General features: G+C 41.9%; 1 protein-coding gene across 47 annotated transcripts in view; it reads right to left on the reverse strand.

The window, feature by feature from the left end:
- The window catches only part of PTK2 (protein tyrosine kinase 2), a 279,886-nt gene that overhangs the window by 232,801 nt on the left and 33,375 nt on the right, over nucleotides 1-13,710 (reverse strand). For 29 of the 47 annotated variants that reach the window (XM_070631053.1, XM_070631056.1, XM_070631059.1 and 26 more), the window contains exon 2: nucleotides 11,813-11,909. The exons of the other annotated variants lie outside the window; for them this stretch is intronic. The gene's annotated coding sequence lies outside the window, so the exon portion shown is untranslated. The remainder of the gene's footprint in view (nucleotides 1-11,812; nucleotides 11,910-13,710) is intronic. 47 annotated transcript variants of the gene reach the window in all.

A 13,710-nucleotide genomic window follows, 5' to 3' on the forward strand; every position in this document is an offset into this window, starting at 1 on the left:
CTACAATATATAATCACATTATACAAAGACAAACCACATTATAAAGCCCTTAGGTCGTGAATAAATAAGAATATAAAAATCAACCAAGGACTCCAAGATTATATGTCTTCAAAAGCAGCATCTGCGCTAAAATCTATTTCACTTAAACTTCTATGATACCTAATCCAGAAAAATAAAATTTAATCCAACTGGAAAGAAAAATCAAGTTCAAGTGTGTGTGTATAAACGTGTGTTGTGTGCCTGTGTGTCTGTATAACATCAGTGTGTATATACAGAAACCACTTCCCCTTTTTTTAATGGGCACCTGAGCTAACATCTGTTGCCAATCTTCCTTTTTGTCCCCACCCCCACCGCCCCGTCTTCTTGTTCTCCCCAAAGCCCCCAGAACATACTTGTAGGTCCTTCTGGTTGTGCTACATGGGATGCTGCCTCAGCATGGCCTAATGAGTGGTGCCATGTCTGTGCCCAGGATCCAAACCAGTGAAACCCTGGGCCACCAAACAGGAACGCGTGAACTTAACCACTTGGTCACAGGGCTAGTCCCTTTTGTTTTTAAGCTTGGTTTATTGAGGTATAATTTACATACAGTAACAATACCCGGTTCAATGAGTTCTGACAAACATATTTAGTTATGTAACTACCATCCTATGGAAAGTATGGCCTATTTCCATCACCCCAAGAAGTGCTCTCCTGCCCTCTCCACTCCTACACCCTCAGCCCCAGGAAACCACTGATCAGATTTCTGTTCTTATAGTTTTGCCTTTACCTGTCATATAAATGGAATCATAGTTCACAGAGTTTTGTGTTTTCACTTAGTAGAATGCTTTGAAGATTCACCCTTTTTGTTGCCTTGTCAGCAGTTAATTCCTTTTTATTGTTAACGGGATTTCATTCTACAGGCGTACCACAATCTGTTTACTCATTTATCCCCTGACAGACATTTGTTTTCCATTTTAAGTGACTATAAATAAAGCTGCTATAAACATTCATATACAGGTCTTTGTGTGGACATAAATTTTCATTTCTCTTGGGTAAATACCTCCAAGCAGGACTGCTGGATTGTATGATAAGTGTATATTCAACTATATAGGAAACTGCCAAACTGTTTCCCAAAGTGGTTATAACACTTTGCATTCCCACCAGCAAAGCATGACAGTTCTAGCTGTTCCACATCCTTGTCCCAGGGCACTGTCACCTTCTGTTGTCTCATTTTGTTTTAATGTTAGCCATTCTAATAGGGTTGCAATAGTATCATAGCAGTGGTCATCTGTATTTCCCTTAAGATTAATGATGGTGAGCATGCTTTTATGTGCTTACTGTCACTCATATGAAATGGATGAAATATATATTCAAATCTTTTGGCTATTTTTTTAGTTGAAATTTTTACTGAGACATCTATCCTTTTTAACAGACAGTTTACTAAAGAAGAAATGCTGAAAAGTTTGTATATTTTTTTAAGCCACTTAGAATTCATAAGGAGCAGACAAAACTAAAACGCTTCCTGCCATTCCCACCCCCTCACGCTACTTGCCCCCTAAGGATATCTACAAAAAAGAGAGGTAAAGACAAGCAGTACTCCCCTCCTCTCCCTGACTCTGAATGTAACAATCACAGGAACGGTGCCTGCCTGCCTCGCGGGTCACAAATGGACCTATTTCCCTATTTTTACAAGTATTTGATGAAACCACATTCTTTCCTCAGTATGAGCCAGGAACACCAATGACTGAGAGCTATTTGCAATACTTTGCAGAAAGAGTGCTAAAGCATTTTAACATGGTTGATACACTTAAAAAGGAAGTGCAATACTGAGAAAAAAGGTCTGCCTGCAGTTCAGTAGGCGGCACTATTCTCCTCTCCACTAAATACGTGACCCTCAGACACGTGCCCGAGCTTAAAGGCAAGGGTGAAGCTTTAACGCACGGAATTTGAGAACTTGATACCACCACATGGAACCTTTGGCAAGTTTCTTAACTTCTCTCAGTTTCTCATCTATAAAACGGGAACAGTAACTGATACTTTATTGAGCTACTGTATACAATTAAGATTCAAACTTGACCAATCACTAACACATAAATGGCAGCTGTTATGATTATGACTATTTCCTTCACCCATAACTCCTGAATCACAAATGTAAATTAAGACTGGAAAGAAGGAAGTGCTCTTCACAAAGCTGTGAGTATAGAGTCAGAGCTTCAGACGGCAGTTAACATCCGCACACGGTGGACGCACTAAAGCAAACGCAGGTCCTGACCGTACATGAGAACTGCCCGGCAATTACATAAAATGTGTAGCACAGTTAGATAAATGGTTCCCTGAAGTTGGCAATCATGAAAGTCATGTACAGACCTTACTTCTCATAATTCTGCCTCAGCATTTCAAACAGAGCGATGCTTCTTTTCTTTTTTTTTTTTTCAGGAAGATTAGCCCTGAGCTAACATCTGCCAATCCTCCTCTTTTTGCTGAGGAAGACTGGCCCTGAGCTAACATCCATGCCCATCTTCCTCCACTTCATATGTGGGACGCCTACCACAGCATGGTTTTTGCCAAGCGGTGCCATGTCTGCACCCAGGATCCGAACCGGCGAACCCCGGGCCGCCAAGCAGAACGTGCAAACTCACCCGCTGCGCCACCAGGCCGGCCCCCTCTTTTCAAAAGGATCCAAACCAACCACTCTTGGTTTTGCACTGTCTCATTACTGATGGCTTTTTTCCTCTGGGATTCTATAGCTATGCCAGAGATGACAGTCGTGCTTGAATGCCTCAACGACATTTCCCAACCCCCCTGGCTGCCATCTCCCCAATTTAGCTTCTTAAGTTTCCTGTGGTCATTCCCCTGTCCTTGTCTGACAACTGGAGGGGCACTGCAGCCCTCATTCCTGCACTGATGATTGGCTTGGATAGCCAGATGCTAATTTTATTAAGTATTTGTGACAGATGTTCTACAAGGATTTTTCCAAGAATCAACACATGAAATCAACAGTTTAAGATTATCACTTGGATTCAAGTGTCCTGATCTATCTTTTTTTTTAACTTTCTTTATTTTGAGGAAGATTAGCCCTGAGCTAACTCCTGCGAATCCTCCTCTTTTTGCTGAGGAAGGCTGGCCCTGATCAAGTGTCCTGATATATCCTATGCTCATACTTTAAGACAAGATTAAAAATTTGTAACAGGTGTTTAATAATCTGAATGTCGCACTCCCATGTAAACTTTCTTCAAGCTCCCAAGGGTACAGTCTGTAACTAAGTTAATATATACAATCCAGCAAGGTACCACAACACAGGCTTTTAAAATTACCAAAAAGTAACTGATCACATCCATCTCTGTGCTTATTCTCACACTTTCTCTACCCAGAATGTCCTCCCCTACTGCAGCCAACCCTTCTGACCTTTCCCCGACGTGCTCCCCCAGGAAGCATTCTTGCCCTCCCTCTGGACTTTCCATCACGGTTCTCTCTCTCAATGAGCTGTTTTTCACCATGTCTCACCTGTTCCTGCCTTATCTTCCCCATGTTCTTCAGCCCTGGTACCTTTTCTAGCAGGCCAAGAGAGCAACCTGTCCAGACTAAAGAAGGGAAAAGAAGAAATGTGCCTGGGGATTAAGAGAGAATTAATATACTTGGCCACATGGAAAATTTTATTGAGAGGCTTTACTTATAAAGCTGTTAGAGAGGGTGAGAACTCTTAGCCAGACTTAAGAATATTAAGCAAATAGAAAAAAATATGTAAGTCCAAGAAAACAAAAAGTTGGACAAGAAATGTAATCATGCTACATTAATTTGCTCAACAGTGAGCAATGTTTACAAAGTCAAAATAATTAAAAATAAAATACAGATCCAAACAAAAATTGTGATATGACTATACAGGAAAGAAGGAAAGGAGTTCAAAATGTAACTTTTTCTATAATTGATACATCAATGACCCCTGACCCTACACCTATACTCTCAGGAAACATGGACAGACACACTTCTCAGAACAGCTCGAACAGATGACGACATGTGCCTCTGGGATGCAAACGGCAGAGGGCAGCACAGGAGCCTGCTGTTTTCTGCACGGATCTTTCTGCACTATTTTACCTTTGAACCATATACATTACCACCCTTTTAGAGAAGTGAAATTTCTAATTAAGAAAAAAACTAGAATCTCTAATAGAAGCATTTCAAGCAGTATACAAGTGTTTTCCCAGAACTCTTAATCCTACTATTCTCTCTTCTTCTTTTACAAGTCCCTTGGTAAACGAAGGGTAAGCAGCATCCGCCGCACGTGCATCTCCAATCTCTCAGAAGGCAGAGCAGCAGAGCACGATGAGCGTGGCCAAGGAGACCTGACTTTAATTCAGCTCCACGCTTGCCAGCTATGTATTCTGGAGAAAGCTGCTGTAACCTCTGAACCTTACTTTTCTCACCTGAAAAATGGGAAACACCATTTACCTTACATACCTTGTTGGGTTGCTCAGCACCTAGTGTATACTTGGAATAACTAAGTACCCAAATGGTAGATAAGTGTGATGATGACCATACATCCTTAGACCTAACTCACCCAGATGCAATTTTTTTTTCACTACTTTCTTCCTACTTCAAACCATCGTTCACTCAGGCTTCCATTCTCACCACTCTCCCAAACTACTCTGAACGTCACCAAGACGACCGCCAAGTTGGTAAATCTAAAAGTCAAACCTCAATCTTCATCTTGACCTTTCAGCTACATTTGACAGAGTTGATCACACCCTCCTCCTTGAAACATTTTTCTCCCTCCTTTTCACAGTAGCCAATGCTTCTGGTGTTCCTTGCACGGGCTCTGTGCTTACCGCTGCTCACTCTTCTCCTTGACCACTTAACGGTAAAATGACCCAAGGCTCAGACTTCGGTGGTCTTCTCTTCTCTACGGTCATTCCCTCAGTGATCACAGAGTGTCACTTAGCTTTCATTTCAACTTCCAGCTCAGACTTCTCTTCCAAGCTCCAAATTCCTACTTCTAACTGCCTCCAGAACATCTCTACCTGGTTCCCTAACAGACATCTCAAACTTAAAAATGCCTAAAAGTGAACTCCTCATTTGCCCCTCTAACCCAAGTTCCACCCACAGCCCTCCATCCTTCTAGTTACCCAGGCAAAAAGCTTGACAGTCAAGGCAATTCCTCTCCTTTTTCCTCGCATCCCTCATCCAATCCATCAGCAAATCCTATTGGTTCTACCTTCAGAATACATCCAGGGCCCACCTCTTTCCCACCACCACTAGTGTTAACCACCTCAATGCAAGCCAACACTGCTGCTCACCTGGTTACCCCAACAGCCTCCCAGCAGGCTCCTGTTTCTACTCTTGACTCTCTCCCCATGTCTACTGCCAACACAGTAGCTTTTTAAACTTAAGTCAAATCTTGTTGCCGACACTGAGTGTCACTTTCACTCCACAGTAACAGCCCAATACCTCCTGATGCCCTATCCTATACTGGTTAATGTTCTCTGGTCCACCTCTCATTACCTCTCACCTCCTCTGCTGTTGCTCTGTCCTCCATTATTCCTCTTCAGCCACAGTGGCCTCCTCCTTTTCTCTTTGCACTGGCTCGTCCCTCACCTAGAATGCTCCTTCTCCCAGACAGCGGCTAACACACGTATCTGCTTTGTATTTGGCTCAGATCTCATCTTTGTGATGAGGCTTATTATAACCATGCTATTTAGAACTCACACCCACTCATACCATGGCACTATTTTTTTTCCCATCACACTTCCCACCTTCCAATATATTACATAATTTACTTATTTATGATGTTTGTTTATCATCTGCTTCCCTGCTCAATAATTTAAGAACCAGAACCTTTGTTTTGTGTACTGATATACCTGCCTAAAGCAATCAGAACCACGTCAGGCACTTAGTAGAAGCTCAACAAATATTTGGTGAATTGAATTGAAATGTCCACAGATTAAACCAATCCTTCACAAGATATCACCGACTCCCATAGCACTTCCAATAAATCAGCCTGGAAAAAACCCATTCCACGGTTCAATGCAAACACCGGACTCCTTCCAGACTATAATACCTGGGCTTCTGAGAGCTAGCACTAGACGAAACTCTCCTAACCTCAAAAGCTCGCGCATTCTAATTTAACTATCACCAAAGAGCTGAGCCACACCCTCACAGACAAGCCTTCTCCCTCCTGCTGGGCTCTCCAGCTCTTTACTCCTGCCATTTCAAACCTCCTCCACGATCACCGGATCTCCAACCCCAGCACTGCCTTTTCCACTCACTCTCAGGAGAGGGCCAGCCTCAAATCTTCCTTTAGAGAAGCCATGACACAAGAACTACCCCGGCTATCTCCCATCCTCTTGCTACAAACATAGTAAGGATTCAGTAAATATTTCGTGGGAAAAAACAAGGAAACTAAGGAACAGAAAAGTGAAATGTTTTGCCAAAGTCCCATAATTAATAGTGGTGGTGCCAAGGTTTGAACTCAGGCCCGTCTGACTCTAAAATCGTGACTCCTTCTCCTAAGCCACACAACGAACCAATGTATCACCCTGCCTCTTAAAATCCTCAGTGACTTTAGGTTGAAGACGGTTTCATTCCTCTGAAAGACTCCGGTGGACAAAAGTTTCACCAGAAGCAAAAAAATGACAAATCTGTAAAATAAAAATAAGAGAAAGGGAAGAGCTCCCAAAAGATGAGAACTCAACAAGTATCTCCCTGACATTAGGAGAAGAGAGATGCATGTGATGTATGAACACAGGAGCAACAGCCTCAGCCCAAAGGACACTGCGAAAGCAGGGTCCCAGGGAGACGGGAGACAATGCAGTAGATGTTGAAGAGGTGTTGGGCTTTGGGTCATGGGGTACGTTGAGGACCAACGTAAGAACGGAGGTGCAAGCAGAGGGATTAATCGACTATTTGTGTGCAGGACAACTAAGCCCATCAGCACCCCATTTCTCCAGCACCTGACTCTCGCACACGAGCAGGCACTCAGGTAACCCAGCATTTATCTTCAGATGAAAAAAACCCCAAGGGGTATTTCTTCTAAAAACGTAAAGCAAAAGTTTCTGCTTTGAGCGTTGATATCCTTAGACTAAACCTATCCCCATCTGGTTATTAGGGGCCCACAGCCTAAAACCACTCTGAAGGAAGCACTCCAATCTGCCTCCATCAGGGGACAGATCCAACTCAGACAAGCAGCTAGCCCTTATTTCTTTTTTTTTTTTTTTTTTTTGCTAACACATTGGTTTAAGTCTCACTTCTCACACTCTTTGCAGGGACTGTTGTTATTTCGTCATCCTATTAAACACAGAATTATGTACTTTTTTTCACTAAACACATTATCTCCAGCATATTTCCATGTACAATCACTTTTAAGTATCACTCCTGATGGGTACATTATATCATATTGAGTGGATATACTTACTGATCCACTCCTGATGTTGTGCTTTGGGGTCAATTCCAATTTTGGGCTGTTTCATAGAGAACGGTGATAAACATCTTTGCGCATAAAGGGTCTTCCATTAAGATTTTTCATTAAATTTTTTTTCCCTTAGACTAGATTTCCAGAAATAAAGTGACTGGGAGTTAAAAATATTAAGGCTCCTGAGACACATTTTCAGGAATCTGTCTGAAGTAGCCCTTATTTCTTATTATCTATAGACAACCAAGGATCACCAGACATATGAGGAATATCACCTATACGAAAGAGAAATAAACACCAAGAAAAACAAAGAGAAAACATGACCTCGGAAGACAGAGTTGGAAAAGCTGAAGAAAACTTAGAGAAACAAGAGTAAACTCCAAGCACATCTGAAAAGCCTTGTGAATCCTTAAAACAAGAACAGGTGAAAAAGGGACCCAGAATAACAAAACAATTCCTAAAATTAAAAACAATAAAATACTTCATTTCCAACTTTGAGAGTTCAGCCCATGAACTGCCCCCAGAACACTTGTGTGGGGTTGCTGATAGAATACAAATGTGAAAAACCCTTTCAATGTAAAAGTAATGACAAAAACTTAAAAGTATGACAGAGGACAGGAAGACAGGCTGGAACTAGAAGGGAAGAGCCAATATTTGGGGTATTACTATCTTTATCTTAACAAACGAAGGAAGCAAGATACGGGCAAAACTCATGATCCAAAGGAAAGGATACTATTAAAATTACAATAAAAAGACTTTTAAACAAACACACAAACTATCCAACAGTGAGAGGTACAGAAGAGAGTACAGAAAAGTATAAACAGGCTAAGCCCTTATATCCCAAATCAGAAAATCAACAAATCATTTAAAATTGAAGTCACAAATGATAGTTTAACATGTCATACCGTGTTTTGGAGGCAAATATCAGAGAGTCTCAAGTGAAAAATGGTTAGAGTGGAACCAGGGATTGGGGAGGGTGAGAAAATCATTGCTTTTCTTCATAATCTCATCTATTCCATCTAGCTTGATTTTTAAGGATTTTATTTTTTTTTTCCTTTTTCTCCCCAAAGCCCCCCAGTACATAGTTGTATATTCTTCATTGTGGGTACTTCTAGTTGTGGCATGTGGGACACCGCCTCAGCATGGCTTGATGAGCAGTGCCATGTCCGCGCCCAGGATTCGAACCAATGAAACACTGGGCCGCCTGCAGCGGAGAGCGCGAACTTAACCACTCGGCCACGGGGCCAGCCCCCCATCTATCTTGATTTTTAATTATATAAATAAATAAAAACTCGCCCTTTAGTCCTTCCCCACTGCCCTCAAGGTAAAGCACACACTTCCCACGAGGGTTTAGCAAACCTTCTCACAATCAGGCTGCTGCTTATCCTCCAGCTTCACGTTAAACACTTTCCCCCACCTTGCAATCACTGCTCTCATTACAGTAAACTACATTCAAATATCCCCAAACGCCAAGCTTTCTTGCCTCTGAGCCTTTGCATGTGACATTTTTTCTGCCTTAAACACTCTTCTTTCCTTAATCTCCTCTACACCAGGTCAATGCATGCTCACTCTTCAGGGTTCAATGTGGGCGTCACATCCTCACGAAGCCTTTACTGACCAAGCTGGTCCTATGGGCCTACGAATACTCCCAAGGCAGTCCGCATATTCTCTCATCACGGCAGTAACCAGCAGACATTAGGCTGTCTGGTATTCTCTGTACCCTCGAGAAAAATCTACATTTTATGAGAACAAGGAAGATGTCCATTTTGCTCAAATGGAAAAGTGTCAGCATCCAGTACAAAACCTAGAATTCCAGACACTTAAAAGAAATTTTTTTGAGTTAGCCCCAGGACCTGAGAGTTCAATCTATTTCAACTGTACTCAGCTGCTCTGACGCTAAAAAAGTCATCTTTACTCACAAAATGAGGGTTTTCAGAAGGGTCTCAGGGCGGCCTTTCTGTCTACTGCCTTCCCACACCCCATTAACCCTGAAAATGATCTCCATGCATATTCCAGCAATTCAACTCCTCCAAAACTTTTCTTTGCTTTCCTAGAATTCTGGCTGTGAAACACCTCCATCCCAAGTATCTGCCTTCTAATGAAATACCCTAAACAATGCAAGAACCAAGAACCAACTCTGGCAAAGGTAACTTCAGAACCAGATCCATCCTACAGGGGCTCAACTGGAGCAGGAACATACGATGGGGCAGTCAGGTAAATCAAGAGACCTGAATCTCAGCATAACGTCACTAAGTTCACTCTCTAGGAAGCCAGACTTACTCATGTGGCCTGACCATTGGTCCAGAACTGGGGGAAACAAAATTATAGGAACACTAGTTATAAGGTTATTTTCCTGGGTTATATATTTTCAAATACTGGAAATAAGAAGTCAAACCAGAATCAGTAGATTACATCCTGGTGCTGAAAGTTCCAATGAGCTGGTGAACCAGCTCTTGGTTCATCAAGAGCTGGCTTGTCATCTCACCACTCCCATCAGGCCTTCATTCCACTGCATATCACATTAAGAAGAAAAATTCTGTGTAACTTCTGCTAAATATTGCTTCCCCATGAAACTGTCTTGTGCTCTACTAAGATGAATTTTTTTGTTGTTTTTTGAGGAAGATTAGCCCTGAGCTAACATCTACCATCAATCCTCCTCTTTTTACTGAGGAAGACTAGCCCTTAGCTAACATCCATGCCCATTTTCCTTTACTTTATATGTGGGAGGCCTGCCACAGCATGGCTTGATAAGCGGTGCGTAGGTCTACGCCCGGGATCTGAACCGGTGAACCCCAAGCCGCTGATGTGGAACATGTGAACTTAACCGCTACACCACCAGGTTGGCCCCCAAGATGAAGTATTTTTAATAGCTAATATTTCTGACAAGTTATACTTGATATTCTCCCTCTTGTTTGGATCTACTAAGAAAAGAGAAATTATTTTGTGGCAAGGATTAAACATTTCTTCATCCAGCATTTAGTGAAAATTACCTATGGATTGAGCAGAAAAGATACAGAGATAAAAAAAAACAAAATCTTTGATTTCAAAGACTCTCACAAACACACTTGCACCCAAATAAACAGAGTGCACTGTTAGAGGAAGAAACATATAACGCGGACAGGGACAGGGCTGTTAAACAAGGGATGCAGGTAGCTGTACTGTGACCTTCTCACCACGTGGGACACAGCCACACCTAGCACAGCACAGGCATAGAGCAGGCTCCTCTCACTGCCAATAACAAGCAGGGGGAATTGGAAAAACAGGAGCGAGACTTCCAGGCCTTGCGAGGAAACTGAAACTGCATGACATAATTTCCCTCCCTAATACCTAATCTCTGCAGAAATAGAAGTGGGTTTGGGGGAGAAGGGAGAACAGAGGAGGAAAGTGAACTGATCCTCAGAAGGAAAGAAATGGAAAAACAATCTGAGGCTCTGCCCCTTGGACATCTAAGACAAAGACACTTGCCAAGTCAAACTTAACATAATTATAAATTATCATGAACTCTGAATCCACGAAGTCCAAGTTCATGAGGGTTTTACCATAGCAACATATTGGTAAAACAAAATGCTCACCAAGGCCAACACCCGAAGAGAGATTTATGAATCTTCTAACAACTGCCTGTGCTCGATTTACCACTTGACTTACCAGAAAGAGCAGTCTTAGGAAATAAGACAAACTGGGGTAGAATCTCAATTCTACAGCTTCCCAACTGCGGAGCACATAACAAGTTACAAGGTTACAAATAACTCCATCTCTCCGGGGCTTTTAAGTGGGAGAAATACCACTGAGTAATAACTGCTAACATTTGTGAGTGCTGAGCACATTACACACACCTCACAACATCTTCACCACAAGTCTGGGAGGCAGGTCCTATAACCACACCCTTTGTGAGATGAGAAAGCTAGGTTTAGAGCTAGTAAAGAGTTAGTAAACCCGTAGCTGCACCAACATCTGAATCCAGAGCCCATGAGAATAAGATACTAGTAAAGAGCACACTCTGAAGCCAGACTGAGTCTGAATTCCAGCCTTGCCATTTACTGACTTGGTAACCTTTAACCTCTCTGTATTTTGGTTATGCAAATGTGAAACAGGGAGAAGAGCAACGTCCTCAGAGGGTTACTGTGAGGACTCAGTCTGCAGTCGTGACTTAGAGCCCACAGTGCACCAGGGACTATTCTAACGCATGTGTTGTTACTGCTGGTCTTCTTGTTAACCATTATTATTATACTGCCTGGCTATCTCAGAAAAAATATTAAGTATCTACACAAAGCAGGCACTAAACAACTTACATTTCTTCCCTCATCTACTCTGCAAAATCAACCACCTTTTGTTTGTTTCTACTGTATGGCACAGAAACCCAGGACAGATCAAAGAAAAATCAAAACAAAACAAAAAACCAAGACACATATATAGCAAGAGGATTACACTCACAGTTAAGAAGGCCTCAACAACTCTGAGGAAGTCAAATGACGACGTAAAGAAATACTCCTAGTTTCTCCTTCCTCTTTCCATAGCAGTCAAAGAGAACCTGACAAGAAAAGACAACATGCATATATGAAAGCACCTTTATTGCCCTACTTTTTCACAGCTCTATTGTGTTCACAACCCTACAGCCAGCTGCATTACCTCCCATGCACACTGTGTTAGACCTGGAATCGGGGGACAGCAAAGATGGTATCAAGTCGCTGTCACCAAACCTACATTTTGTCGAGGAAATACACGTGAAATAACTGAAAACTATTAAAACATAGCAACAATCATAAATTAATATGGCATAAAGTTAGCTAATAAGTTCAGGGTAATAAGACAAACAGAATATACACATCTATTTCACCCCCTCAACTAAAATTATACTAGAGACATAAAAAAATTTTTTTTAAAACAGCACAGGGAGAACTGAAGGGAAAAAAAGGAACAAAATTTTGGAAGCTGTGAGAAAAGCTTCTAACATGGAAGACAGAGATCAAAACAAATAGGAAAAAAGAAGAAGAAAAAACTTGGAGGAAACAGAAACTATAAAAGATTGGAAGTGCAGTAAATGACTCAGCAGGCCCAAGAAAGCCAGATCCTGAGCCAGCAGTGGAAAAAACTGAGAACCCAGTCGCTGTACACAGCAGCATCCTAGAAGGTTCAGAACTGGCGCATTAGTGCGGACAGACTGCGGCTAAGGACGGTGGAGGCCTAAAAGACGGAGGAGAGGGTGAAGCCCGTTTAAGCTGCAGCTGGAACCTCAATACCAGGCCTCCACAGGACTCTCGCTCCCTCTGATGCAAGACTGGAGGGTCAGTCCCTGGAAAAAGCAGAGCCTTGCTGGACCGAAGTCACCCTGCCCAGCTCTACTAAACAGAGGTGGATTTAATCACTGTACACACACTGAACGGTGACTCCTCCAGCTGCTCCACCCACCGCGCATCCCCCTCCCCCAGCCACACACTCGGCTGCCAGAATTCTGTGGTCAGAACTCTGCAGGAAATAAACTGTAAGAATATTCTTGGGGTATCTGAGCAGCCTAAGAAGAAAGATCTAAAGATACCAACACTGGGGATTCCCCAACAAATGGCCCACCAAGAATATCCTGATGTGAAAGTGAAAAGGCCTACCCATAAGAGGGAACAACTTGAAAGAAACAGAAAGGACGATAATTATCAATAACCTAGAGATAAGACACTGCAACCGACAAACAAAAATAGGATGCTCTTTTAACAGAACAAAAAAAGAGCTCTTAGAAATTAAAGAACCAGAAAACAAATAAAAACTAAAGAAAGTCGAGTCAAATTAAAGACACCTCCCTGAAAGTAGAATAAAAAGATCAAAAAGGGGTGGGGGGAGAAAGGAAGGGAAGAAAGAGAAGAGAAAAATATATTGGAGTGAAAGTATAGGAAAATTCCAGAACTTGTCCAGCACAGCCAAGTTCTAAATAGCAGGACTTCCAGAAAGACAGAATAAGAAAACAAAAGGGAGAAAATCTTCAGCACAGTAATTCCAAGAAGTTCTCCCAGAACTGATGAACATAAGTTGCTGGAATGAAGGGACCCAATGAATATGCACAACAGTTGATGAAAACAGACCCACATCATGGTACATCATCATGACATTTTAAAAGACTTGGACAAATTTTAAAACGCCTACCAGCTTCTAAAGATGGGAGGGAAAAAAATTATATACAAAGAATATAAGAAATTAGGAGAGCTTCTGATTTCAAAAACAGTTACAGGAAAACAAGAAGGCAATGGAGCAGTATCTTTGAGCCTATTTAAGAAAATGAAAGCTAATATGGAAGTCTATACCCAACCAAACTATCAATCAAGTTTTCAATTATGCAGTCTCAA

The sequence above is a fragment of the Equus przewalskii genome, chromosome 8 (genome assembly GCF_037783145.1).
Source record: "Equus przewalskii isolate Varuska chromosome 8, EquPr2, whole genome shotgun sequence".
In the NCBI taxonomy this organism is placed as follows: Eukaryota; Metazoa; Chordata; class Mammalia; order Perissodactyla; family Equidae; genus Equus; species Equus przewalskii.